This window comes from Agrilus planipennis, unplaced genomic scaffold (assembly GCF_000699045.2).
Source record: "Agrilus planipennis isolate EAB-ADULT unplaced genomic scaffold, Apla_2.0 scaffold315, whole genome shotgun sequence".
Classification (NCBI taxonomy): Eukaryota; Metazoa; Arthropoda; class Insecta; order Coleoptera; family Buprestidae; genus Agrilus; species Agrilus planipennis.
In genome coordinates, this window is record NW_020440074.1 from 194,540 (window position 1) to 207,393 (window position 12,854).

A 12,854-nucleotide genomic window follows, 5' to 3' on the forward strand; every position below is an offset into this window, starting at 1 on the left:
AAAATGCTCCACGGGGTACATTTAGAGTATTATATGTGCTCTATTATGTTCAATTATCTCATTAGTAATAAGTACCTACTTTCTTCTTATTGTCTAAAGGGTTTATGAATATTTTTGAGAATGGATTCAAAGGTTCTACAACCATTTCTAGTTTACCTTGAGAAAAGTTTGTAATTTTATCTTAAACGCTTAAAAATTCTTCTTCTTTCTAAAATATATTTGTAGATATCGCAACTAGCTGAATTGGATTTACAGTTACCAATTTTTGCAGGAATTATTCGTTTTCGGTTTGTGTCTCTCTAAATTTTTGTTCTGGATTAATTTTAACTTTTTTAACTCTTGCGTTATAGAAATAAGGGATTCTCTGTATGCTATCAGGTGCTTCTAGTAACCGATTTACTATGGGGTATTTGACTCGAAATATTGACCAGAAGTCCGATTTATTAATTATACTTTAATTGTAGTTTCTGCTATCTACAAGAGTTTAGTGAACACCGAAGTAAGGACCGATATTATTATTATGGTCCCTATCATGATAATAAGGTCGTCAGTTCTAACACTGGTTGGACATGTACCTCCACTCTTTCCTATCCTGAGCTAATCTTCGCATTTATCTAAAACTAGAACAACCCACATCCTTAACTATTTGCGAACAGTAATATAATATAGGTCTACCTCTACCCCTCCTAACTCCCACTTATGCCTCTAATATGTCTCTGACTAGACCTTCATGTCTGAGAAGGTGTCCTACCAACCTATCTCACTTATTTCTTATTGCCTTCCATAGAGTTCTCTGTTCCCCTATTTTTTCCAATACCTCTTCATTTCTAATTTTCTCTATCCACGGTATCGTCATCATTCGCCGGTAAGATCACATTTCGAACGCTTCTAACCTTTTCTTTTTCGCCGCACCCATTGTCCATGTTTCTCACCCCTACAGCGCCGCGCTCCAAACATACACCTTTAACAACCTTTTTCGAATCACCACATAGTATAAGACAAAGTCGCTTCCCGCTGTCTGTCCCTATATATGCTTAGATCTTTAAAACTACCCAACGGATTTTGATGCGTTTTTTTTAATAGATAGAGTGATTCAAGAGGAAGGTTTATATGTATAATACATGCATAATATATTAGAGAAACACTGATAATTTTAGAGGTTTCTAATGTGATGTCGTAAATAAACACATTTTTTTGCGCTTACATTACAAACGTTGGCTGAACCCTACGAGATAGATCAAAATAATGTAAGTACTACAGTATTGTTCATCTTAAAAAGGTCTACAAAAAATCCGGGATGTTATACGTATGTCTATCTCTTAGGAATAAGCTAAAATAACCATTTTTTATCCTTTACTTTTTATGAGAAATAATGGCTTATTGAGAAACGATTTTAAGCAATACAGGATTAATTATTATCCAATTAAGTACCTTAAATACATTGTGCATTTAATGTGGATCAATATGGCCCTTTATAGCATGTAATTTAAATGAATGTTTTTTCGAAGATATTACAGATTTAGAATGCAGGGACATAGCGGTTGCGGTGGTACCGTTTGTATCGTCTAATGACCAAAAAGCTGTGAATGTTGTATATAAAGACATTTTGTACTATATTTAGTATTTTTAGGGGGTGTCTTTTGAAGATTTCACCCGTGCGAAGCTGGGGCCGGTCTCTAGTTATTAAATAGTTTCCTTATGCCTTTTTGTAATTTTATTACAACCCGTACACACAAACGATCTTCGAGTTTCTCAGGCAGTCTTACCTATCGACCGTTTTTACATGAAATTATGAAAGAAGTCTATTTTTAATATATTTCCTAATTAATAACACTAGTTGGAAAAGCCAGCTGAAGAAAATATCGGGGCTATCATCCCCCGGTATCCTCCCCTTTGGCTAGGAGTCTGCGTTTAATTACAAAGTGCAACACTATAAAGTACAGTTTTCCCAGGAGTGCCCGTAAGTCACTGTCAGTTAATTCATTTGTTGCAGGTATATCTATGTATTAGACTTACCATCGGCAGAATCTAGCTGAATGATGCAGATATACAATAAAATGGAAAGAATAATAACAGACTTCATTTTTTATGGAATAAGCAATCACTTTTCTGATTTTCTTATATGAGTTTTGAATATCGACCGTCCAGATCGTTCCTTTTATTCGAATTTAAGAGATAAGAAACAGTGGCAATAATCACGATTCAACGTTTATGATAAATCGAAATGGGTTTAAGAAAATTGACCATGGTGGAGATTAGCGGACACCTCTCCGGTTTCTTTGAAATTTTAGTATGTTTTACTACTCGTCATGCTGATCAAAAATACAAATAAGTTGAGCACGTACCTTTAGCATTGTAATATTAAAAACTACGACAACGTGTTATCCATATGTCGCAAATCATTCAAGTAAGATTAGATTAGGGAAATTGGGGGGGGGGAGCGTTTGCAGGATGGCAAATGTATCGATATCCCGTATATCATTCAAATAAGGTTAAGAGAAGGAGGGAGTTGTTAGAAATATGTGCAAGAATTAAATAACACTGTTCACCTGACAGGAGCAAAGCAATTGTGAAATCATTTCCGCATTTGTTTAATCTATTAGGTACTAAACAATTGGCATTTATTCTATGAAATGGTATTTGCCAAGAATAATTTGAAATACTGGTTGAAACAAGTTGCCTGGCATATTGGTATCACCCACGGTACCTACGTTTCATTTGGTGTTTTTTTCTCCCTATTTTCATTTTTCCAAGTTTCTGTATTACTAAACACGCGCGCGACAAACTATAGTTGTACTGTCTTTAACGATGTTGATCGCGTATTTGTTGTTTTAAAAAGTAGCGGTGACAGTGTGCATCCCTGAATAAAATAATAATGTCATAAATCCAAACAAAAAAATCGGTTGTCTGTAAAGTCGGTTTACTGACTATAGTTGAACGTGACAACGTCATAAGAAAATACTGATGGAATGGTTTCATTTTTCAAAAGAAAATTTTAATTTTATTTGTTTGATAGATATTTTGTATGGATATAGAGAAGGAGGTAAATGGAAATCACAATTGAATTGATCAAGTTACATTTATTTGTACGCATAAATATAATTATGTCAATTTTTATTTATTTTTGTCCAATGTACATAGTTTTTACAAGTATGAATGTGCTTTGAGCAATTGTTTTACAACTTTTATTTACAACTTTTAAACATCATTAAAATTTTTGTAACTCTAGCTTCAATTCGACAATATATCACTGAACATATATTTAATATCGAAAGAATCATTACCTTTATCGCCGCAATTATCGTTGCTATAAACAATTGACACCACATTCACTTTTCACTGCACTATAGCAGCTGTCCACGCGGACGCATCGCTCACTCAAGTAGGACAGAGACAAATGTCGAACGCTGCCGAACGCGAAGGCCGATTGTGCCTCTTTGTCGCTCGTTCCGCGCTCTCGCTTGCACGTCAAGCCTTAAATGGAACGCCTCAGAGCGAGGTAACGCCGCATGAGTCATGTTTTTTCGTGCGTGCACCGGCTCCATCGAATTATAAGACGTTGTCACGTCAAAATAAATAAATCTTCCCATCAAGTGTCGTCAGTCTTCATCATCATCATAAGATCATCAGTCCTAAGATTAGGCGGACACGCACCTCCACTCTTTGCTATCCTATGCTAATTTTCGTATTTCCCTAAAGCTAGAACAACCCATATCATTAACTATTTGCGAACAGTAATCTTATCGAGGACTACCTCTTCCCCTCCTAACTTCCGTTTCTGCCTCTATTATGTCTCTGATAAGACCTTTATGCCTGAGAAGGTGTCCAACTAACCTATCTCGCCTATTTTTTACTGACTTTCATAGAGTCCTCTGTTCTCTTACTTTTTCTAATATCTCTTCATTTCTAACCTTCTCTATCGGCGGTATCCTCATTATTCGCCTGTAACACCACATTTCGAACGCTTCTAAACTTTTCCTTTCGGCCGCGCCCACTATCTATGTTTCGCACCCGTACAGCGTCGTGCTCCAAACATACACCTTTCACAATATATTAATATAAAACCAGGTAGACACGTACTTCCACTCTTATGTTTGCTTCTTAATAATTCTTTTAATCACAAATTGGTCTATTTACTGTTAAATTGCCTTAAATGCTGAAATTTTCAGTCATAGAGGCGAACTTTTATTGAAAATATTGTCGAAAGTCAAAAACTTACCCTTCCACTAATGACCCTTCCACCAATGCACAAATTAACGTTTTAGCAAAAAAAATAGTACAAGATGCTTGAAAGCAGTAAAAACACAGAAATAAGATTAGTTTCATCCATATGTTATTAACACTTACTCCTATGACATACTTGTAGATCCCTTTTGTCAAACAGTGATATAGTTTCTATTTTTTTATATTTAGTGTTAAAATCTAGTAAAGCAAATTTTAAATACCAAAAATGTGTTGATCCAAGAAAAGAACATATTAAGGTAGTTTCAAATAATTTAACTTATCAATCCACCAGAAGTAATAATTTACATATTTGGTCTTGGTCTTGTTCATTCGGTTATGGTCTTGGTTTTTGTCTTGCATTTTTGTATGACCCAGACCAATTTTAGTCATCGCTATGCTTTAGAAGCTTTCCTACCAATCTATCTCGTCTTTCTTTTCTTACTGACTTTCATGACGTCATGCGTTCACCCAATTATTCTAATATATGTGCACAAAATAAAAACTTCTCATTAGGGCACTATATAAAAAATCAATTCTCCTTTGTCGTTAATTTTTTTTCTTGTTACATTAGAAGTTTGTACTTATACAGAAAATATTAATCAGCCTATTCAAATTTCAGCTCGAAATATGAATTCTTGAATGTCGTTTAAAAGTTTTGAAAAATATTTCATAACTAGTCTTTATAATTTGCCATTTAGGATTGGCGCTCTAAATTTGGTTACAAGTTAGTTACTAAAAATGCTGTTGTCTATCAATCATTTATTAATCAGTGTTGTCCTTGTGTAATAAAATATCAATGTGAAAATTAATTTTCAGTTATTACCCACTGTAAATTGATATGATATTGTAATGTTCGTGGGTTTAACAAATTAAACTTTAATTAGAAAACTATTTATTTACACTAATGACGATTAAACTTAAAAACACTATTAAATTATTACTAAACTTCGGTAATTATTCTATCTATTTACACTACTGTTACTATTCACTGTTCTATTTATTTCACTTCTACCACTTTCAATTTATCTCTTGATTTATTTCTGCGACGGTCAATTTATTTCTACTCCACTTCGGCGATCGTCTCTTCCTTTTTATACTCCCTTGCCTCCTTTCGGGAACGTTCTTCAGCCTTCCAGAGAAGTCTCGTTTTCTTTGAACGATTTAATACGGCGCACATGAAGAAAAGCGCCCGCGGCTAGTCGGCGAATCGATAAGCCGCTCACACACACGTATGCCCGATCGCACACAATCACGCTCGCGGTCGCTACAATATATATAGGCAGATCGATAGATGTGCGTATGTGTGTGTGTGTGTTTTTTTTCCTTTTCCTTACTTTTCCTTATCCATATCATATAGGTACCACATTCTTGCATGAGCTCCTGGGCCCATGATCTGCTGTGTCCAAGTTTCTTTCTAGGACATGTTGTAGTGTTTCTTCCTTGTTCCTACACATTCTGCATAGTCTTTCCTTTTCTGACAGTCAGTAATTATTAGTTTTCGTTTCTGATCTTAACCTGAACCTTGCATACATCTCCAGTTCGTTTCTGCATTTATGTCCCTCTTTCAAGTATTCTAGTTTATCGATTGGGTTGATTTCTTTGTATTTCTTGGCGTATTTCTATGAATTTAGTTTCTCATCTGGTTTTAGCCTCTGTCTTGCTCTTTTTCAATTTTCTCTGCTTCTGCCCATGTGTCGATGTTATTCTTCATAAGTTGATTAGGTACAGTAGTCAGAGTGTCCATTTATTTTCTAGAAAGTAGTTCTTCCAATTTTGTGCTCTTGGCTATTTTTCTTTTTAATTTTTCTTTTTCCAGTATATATTGTATCTTGTCTTTTACTTTTAAGAATTCTTCAAGTAGATTACTTCCCTCTTTTCTAATTTTCTCCTCATATTTTATCGCCCTTTTTCTAGTCTTATTTGCCATCTTTTCCTTGCCTGCTTCTAATTTTAGTAGGTAGTTTGGTGTTCTTTACCTTGTCCTCTGACCATCCCCATAGTTCCGCCCCATACACGAGTAGGTATACTTTCTACCAGCAGTAGGTACTTCAAATAAATACATTTTATTTTCCCAAATTTTCTTGAAATCCCCTTCAGATGTGCTCCACACTTTATCTGAGACTGCAGTTGACTTGATATTTGATATATTAACCACTATTAAACGTCAAACTATTTCATATAGTATTAAGGTAATAAAGTACTGATTATTGTCTATATGCCTCTCTTATTCATTTTAATTTATTCCTGTTTTATTTTTTATACTATACTACTAAACATTTTAGTTATTTCCTACCTACTGCATGCAATTTTTTCTAATTTTTTAAACATCGCCACTGGAATTTGTCAGAAATCGTCTAGGGATATTTCAATTGATTTTAAACATCTTGCATTGTTGGTTGCGTACACACGGAGGTCACGTGGCTTTCGGCCATTCATAAAGGCACTGTACAGTTTGCGATAATGCGAAAAAACCAGTTTAAATTCTCCAATTCCGTCATACGACTTAATGTCAACGTAGTGACTGAATGAATTTTAGTTTTTATCATCTTCATAACATCGTCCAGTCCTAAGACTTTAATCTAATAGGCCTACCTCTACTCCTACTAACTTCTGATCCTGCTTTTAATATGTGGTCTGACTAGCCCTTGATGCCTGAGAAGGTGTCCTACCAACTTATCTCGCCTATTTCTTATTGACTTCCGTAGAGCCCTGTGTTCTATTTTATCTAATACTTTTAACGTTTGTTGACCCTTAAATTAGTACATGACTGAAATAGTGACTTTTACTTGCTTAAGCCTGTTTTTGGCCGCCCTGTATGCCCATGTTGCGAAGTCTTATTTACTGGTCGTTTAAATAATAGCATTTAACTTGCAAATGGTCTAAATAGAAAGCATTTAATAAGCATCTAATTACTATGCGACTAAAAAAGCCATTTTCACTCATTGAATACTTTTTTCACTCATCCAATTTTTTAAAAAATAACTCGAGTAATTAATTTCTCGTTAGAACAGTTAATTAGCACTTAAAAAGCATTTAATTGCCCACGTATTTGTTTTTGATTCTGCTTCGCTTTTCCTACATAATGAACATTATATTAGGTAAGTATATTCTAATATGACCTCAAGTTGAACTTATATATTCATTGAATGTTTTTTAATTCCTTCTACTAAATGTATAGTATCACAGATTTTTAATGGTATAACATGTCCATATTAACAAGGTTTCACTGGGGATGGCAAATGGATGATTGGGCAAAATAAAACATGAAACAATCCAAACAATATCTATTTAAATTTTGTAACCCCATTTAACAAAGAAAACTACTACAACTACTATTTAATAATCCCAATACACAATTTTCATCGCCTGGTCCATATTAGGCGTGAAGGAATCCTGAAACAAATAATTGGAATTAAGAAAAAATTATGGAGATAAATAGGTAATCAAATTATTCAACTGAATTGAACATAGGTGTCAATAATCGCAGCTTACGTATCTAATAGCAGTCTCCTAAGAATATTTTAGTACAAAAGTAACACTTAAAAAAAATGACATACAATAAACACACGAAAACACATGACGAGTTGTCAAGCATGATGTAGCTGTCACATAAGATAAATGATTAGAGAAACCGCTTATTGCTAGAAAGGAAAATTTTCAAGCAAAAATTGTAACTTGTGCGATTCCTGACAATAAACCCCAAACCTGGACCAGTAATGGGGAACCAACCATTGGCATGTCGATATTGGACCAATGTATGCTTAATCAAGGTTCGGGGCTTCTTCGTTTCGCCGTTTGTTCCAATACTGTTCAGGCAAGCATGAGCTTATTAATTCTGGACCAATGCAAGGTTCAGTGTATGAACGTTTCGCCAAGCTATGTCCAATACATTAGGCGTCGAAGTATTAGCTAGTCAATATTGTACTGAGCTTGAATTTATTAGCATGTAAATATTAATGTGAAAATTCATTTTGAATTTTCTATCCACTACAAACTACCTCAGGTTAATGAGGGAAAATTGTTGTTGCCGCCGGGAATCGAACCCGGGACCTTTTGCTTTACGCACCAATGCTCTGACTACTAAGCTACGAGAGCTGACAATAGTAATCACAACAAACCGAGCCTACAAGGTTACAGATCCGTCAATTTTTATAAATGTAATTATATCTACTAAATGTATGAAACACAATGACATTTTTTTATTCATCCATTGGCATTGGCAGCCCAGTCACTGTTCAAACTTTGAGCGAAATTACATACAATTAGGCATTTGCCAAGCTTGACCTTGCTGCGACTTCCTACATGAGATGTTTATTCTCTTTTTTTTGTTTCAATTTATAAATGGTAAACATTAATACATAGGTCCATTATTTTAAATTATAAGGTATCTTGATGCTCTACATTTCACATTAGTACTGTCTACTTCGATTGTGCAGTTTTTTACAAAAAAAGTTCCTTCAGTTAAAAATAATTGCTTTTGCTAATAATGATCCTGTAGGATGTAGACACATTTCGGTATTAATCAATTATTATTAGGCAATGAATATTCAATACAATGGTAATATATAATACCATTCAATTTACAATTTATAGTCAATTACCTGTAGAAGTTTAACGCTCCTAACATTAGGTTGGATTAGAGGACATGTGCACAAGAATCTGAAAGAAATTACATTTGTGTATTAGGTCTAATAGGTATAGTATAACACATGGTGGTTTATTTTAGGCATCAAAATAACGTTACCCAGACACACACGGTTTAAAGAAGCAAACCAGAAAATAAAACTGAAGAAGGTTACAGCCAAAAGTTGTTCAGAATACCGAATTGTGGCGCTCCAAAAAATCGTGGCGATATCTAAAAGTATTGTTTGAAAAAATTTTCGATTAAACTTACAGTTTGGCCCCATGGCCCCAATGAGCATACTGCGATTTTTTCTACAGTCCCATATTTAGGCATTCTGAACTACTTTTTCCTATTTATCTGTGCAGTTATTTAAACATTCTTTTTCACTGTATAGTATGTCAAATTTAAATGCTACAGACGATCTTGAATTAAAATAGGAAACAAGTTCCATTTGAAAAACTTTTTGACGTGACAACGTCTTATAATTCGATGGAGCCGGCTGCACACACGAAAAAACATGACTCATGCGTCGTTACCTCGCTCTGAGGCGTTCCATTTAAGGCTTGAAGTGCAAGCGAGAGCGCTGAACGAGCGACAAAGAGGCACAATCGGCCTCCGCGTTCGGCAGCGTTCGACATCTGTCTCTCTCCTACTTGAGTGAGCGATACGTCCGCGTGGACAGCTGCTATACAATAATACATTTACATGTTTTCGTCAAATATGAAGTGCAGTGAAAAGTGAATGTGGTGTCAAACCATTCCATCAGTATTTTCTTATGACGTTGTCACGTTCAACTATCGTCAGTGAACCGACTTTACAGACAACCGATTTTTTGATTAAATTTAGAGTTTGCCCCCTTACATATGCATCATCACCACACCGCGGATTAACTAAATCTAATGCTTCAAAGTTTTTGTTTTTATTTTTCATCGATTTTTTAATTAAGACGTGGTAGGTTACAAAAATGCCCTTTAAACGCCCCTTTCGAATATATAACATGTTTTTTAGTATTTTGACAAAAAAATATTAAAATAGGATAAAAAGGCTTTTAATCACCAACATATCTTTTCCTGATTCTTTTCAACTTGCCCCACGGAAGCACAAAACTCATTTTCTGTTTATTCATATAACTAGAGAGAATAAGAGATAGAACTAACTACAACCTAACTTACAAGGGGTACATAACCTTAGACAAAGTTATGTAAGTACCTTTTAAAGGTTAAGTTATGGTTAGATAAGATATTTCGATTATTAGAAAATGTTTATAATAGAATATTATTCTTTGGTAAGATGTAAGTAATAATTTAACTTATATATTCATTGAATGTTTTTTAATTCCTTCTACTAAATGTATAGTATCACAGATTTTTAATGGTATAACATGTCCATATTAACAAGGTTTCACTGGGGATGGCAAATGGATGATTGGGCAAAATAAAACATGAAACAATCCAAACAATATCTATTTAAATTTTGTAACCCCATTTAACAAAGAAAACTACTACAACTACTATTTAATAATCCCAATACACAATTTTCATCGCCTGGTCCATATTAGGCGTGAAGGAATCCTGAAACAAATAATTGGAATTAAGAAAAAATTATGGAGATAAATAGGTAATCAAATTATTCAACTGAATTGAACATAGGTGTCAATAATCGCAGCTTACGTATCTAATAGCAGTCTCCTAAGAATATTTTAGTACAAAAGTAACACTTAAAAAAAATGACATACAATAAACACACGAAAACACATGACGAGTTGTCAAGCATGATGTAGCTGTCACATAAGATAAATGATTAGAGAAACCGCTTATTGCTAGAAAGGAAAATTTTCAAGCAAAAATTGTAACTTGTGCGATTCCTGACAATAAACCCCAAACCTGGACCAGTAATGGGGAACCAACCATTGGCATGTCGATATTGGACCAATGTATGCTTAATCAAGGTTCGGGGCTTCTTCGTTTCGCCGTTTGTTCCAATACTGTTCAGGCAAGCATGAGCTTATTAATTCTGGACCAATGCAAGGTTCAGTGTATGAACGTTTCGCCAAGCTATGTCCAATACATTAGGCGTCGAAGTATTAGCTAGTCAATATTGTACTGAGCTTGAATTTATTAGCATGTAAATATTAATGTGAAAATTCATTTTGAATTTTCTATCCACTACAAACTACCTCAGGTTAATGAGGGAAAATTGTTGTTGCCGCCGGGAATCGAACCCGGGACCTTTTGCTTTACGCACCAATGCTCTGACTACTAAGCTACGAGAGCTGACAATAGTAATCACAACAAACCGAGCCTACAAGGTTACAGATCCGTCAATTTTTATAAATGTAATTATATCTACTAAATGTATGAAACACAATGACATTTTTTTATTCATCCATTGGCATTGGCAGCCCAGTCACTGTTCAAACTTTGAGCGAAATTACATACAATTAGGCATTTGCCAAGCTTGACCTTGCTGCGACTTCCTACATGAGATGTTTATTCTCTTTTTTTTGTTTCAATTTATAAATGGTAAACATTAATACATAGGTCCATTATTTTAAATTATAAGGTATCTTGATGCTCTACATTTCACATTAGTACTGTCTACTTCGATTGTGCAGTTTTTTACAAAAAAAGTTCCTTCAGTTAAAAATAATTGCTTTTGCTAATAATGATCCTGTAGGATGTAGACACATTTCGGTATTAATCAATTATTATTAGGCAATGAATATTCAATACAATGGCAATATATAATACCATTCAATTTACAATTTATAGTCAATTACCTGTAGAAGTTTAACGCTCCTAACATTAGGTTGGATTAGAGGACATGTGCACAAGAATCTGAAAGAAATTACATTTGTGTATTAGGTCTAATAGGTATAGTATAACACATGGTGGTTTATTTTAGGCATCAAAATAACGTTACCCAGACACACACGGTTTAAAGAAGCAAACCAGAAAATAAAACTGAAGAAGGTTACAGCCAAAAGTTGTTCAGAATACCGAATTGTGGCGCTCCAAAAAATCGTGGCGATATCTAAAAGTATTGTTTGAAAAAATTTTCGATTAAACTTACAGTTTGGCCCCATGGCCCCAATGAGCATACTGCGATTTTTTCTACAGTCCCATATTTAGGCATTCTGAACTACTTTTTCCTATTTATCTGTGCAGTTATTTAAACATTCTTTTTCACTGTATAGTATGTCAAATTTAAATGCTACAGACGATCTTGAATTAAAATAGGAAACAAGTTCCATTTGAAAAACTTTTTGACGTGACAACGTCTTATAATTCGATGGAGCCGGCTGCACACACGAAAAAACATGACTCATGCGTCGTTACCTCGCTCTGAGGCGTTCCATTTAAGGCTTGAAGTGCAAGCGAGAGCGCTGAACGAGCGACAAAGAGGCACAATCGGCCTCCGCGTTCGGCAGCGTTCNATCCAAGGATGGTACTATAGAATGTCACCTCAAGGTAGGCCTAGTGGCGTCATCTCTTGGTTAGGCCGGAAACTTATCAATCCACCCTCGTATAAATGTGTACTAATAGAAGAAAAAAAACAATACAAAAAGGAGAGAACGCGTACATAGGATCCGTATATTTAGAAAAAGCTTTTGACAATGTTAAATATACATAAAAATGAAATAAAAAGTAGGGAAAGGTAATAAACGGAGTAGAGGGTAACCTGACCCATTAGGGGGGTTATGACGTGAAGTGGAATGCCGGCAACCATATGTGGATCGGGTGTGCAGTCTGACCCTTTAAGGGGGCTGCACATTTGTGTGGCAAAAGCAGAGTAGAAACGAAAAGCATAGTAGCTCGAGCAAGCCAGGAGGCTGAAGAATGTCCGGAATTAGCGAGTATACGGCAAAACGGATGTCACCCAGCGAGGGGTGCTCCGGAGTAGCTGGTGGCGACCGGAGAGCCTATATCGGTACTCGGGAGGCGGGGGAACCCCAGGAGTTTAGCTTCGATTCCTGCCCCGCCAATTGGTATTGGACTCGAGGTGG

The 12,854-nt window shown here is 35.2% G+C and overlaps 2 long non-coding RNA genes across 2 annotated transcripts; both read right to left on the reverse strand.

Moving 5' to 3' along the window:
- Positions 1-7,493: 7,493 nt before the first annotated feature.
- On the reverse strand, positions 7,494-8,910 carry LOC108741951. The gene is made up of 2 exons (XR_001938594.2): positions 8,826-8,910; positions 7,494-7,617 (listed from the first exon to the last, which is right to left on the reverse strand). It is a non-coding gene; the product is annotated as an uncharacterized LOC108741951 (long non-coding RNA).
- Positions 8,911-10,295: 1,385 nt separating this feature from the next.
- On the reverse strand, positions 10,296-11,712 carry LOC112906018. Its single transcript, XR_003232123.1, has 2 exons — positions 11,628-11,712; positions 10,296-10,419 (listed from the first exon to the last, which is right to left on the reverse strand). It is a non-coding gene; the product is annotated as an uncharacterized LOC112906018 (long non-coding RNA).
- Positions 11,713-12,854: the final 1,142 nt, after the last annotated feature.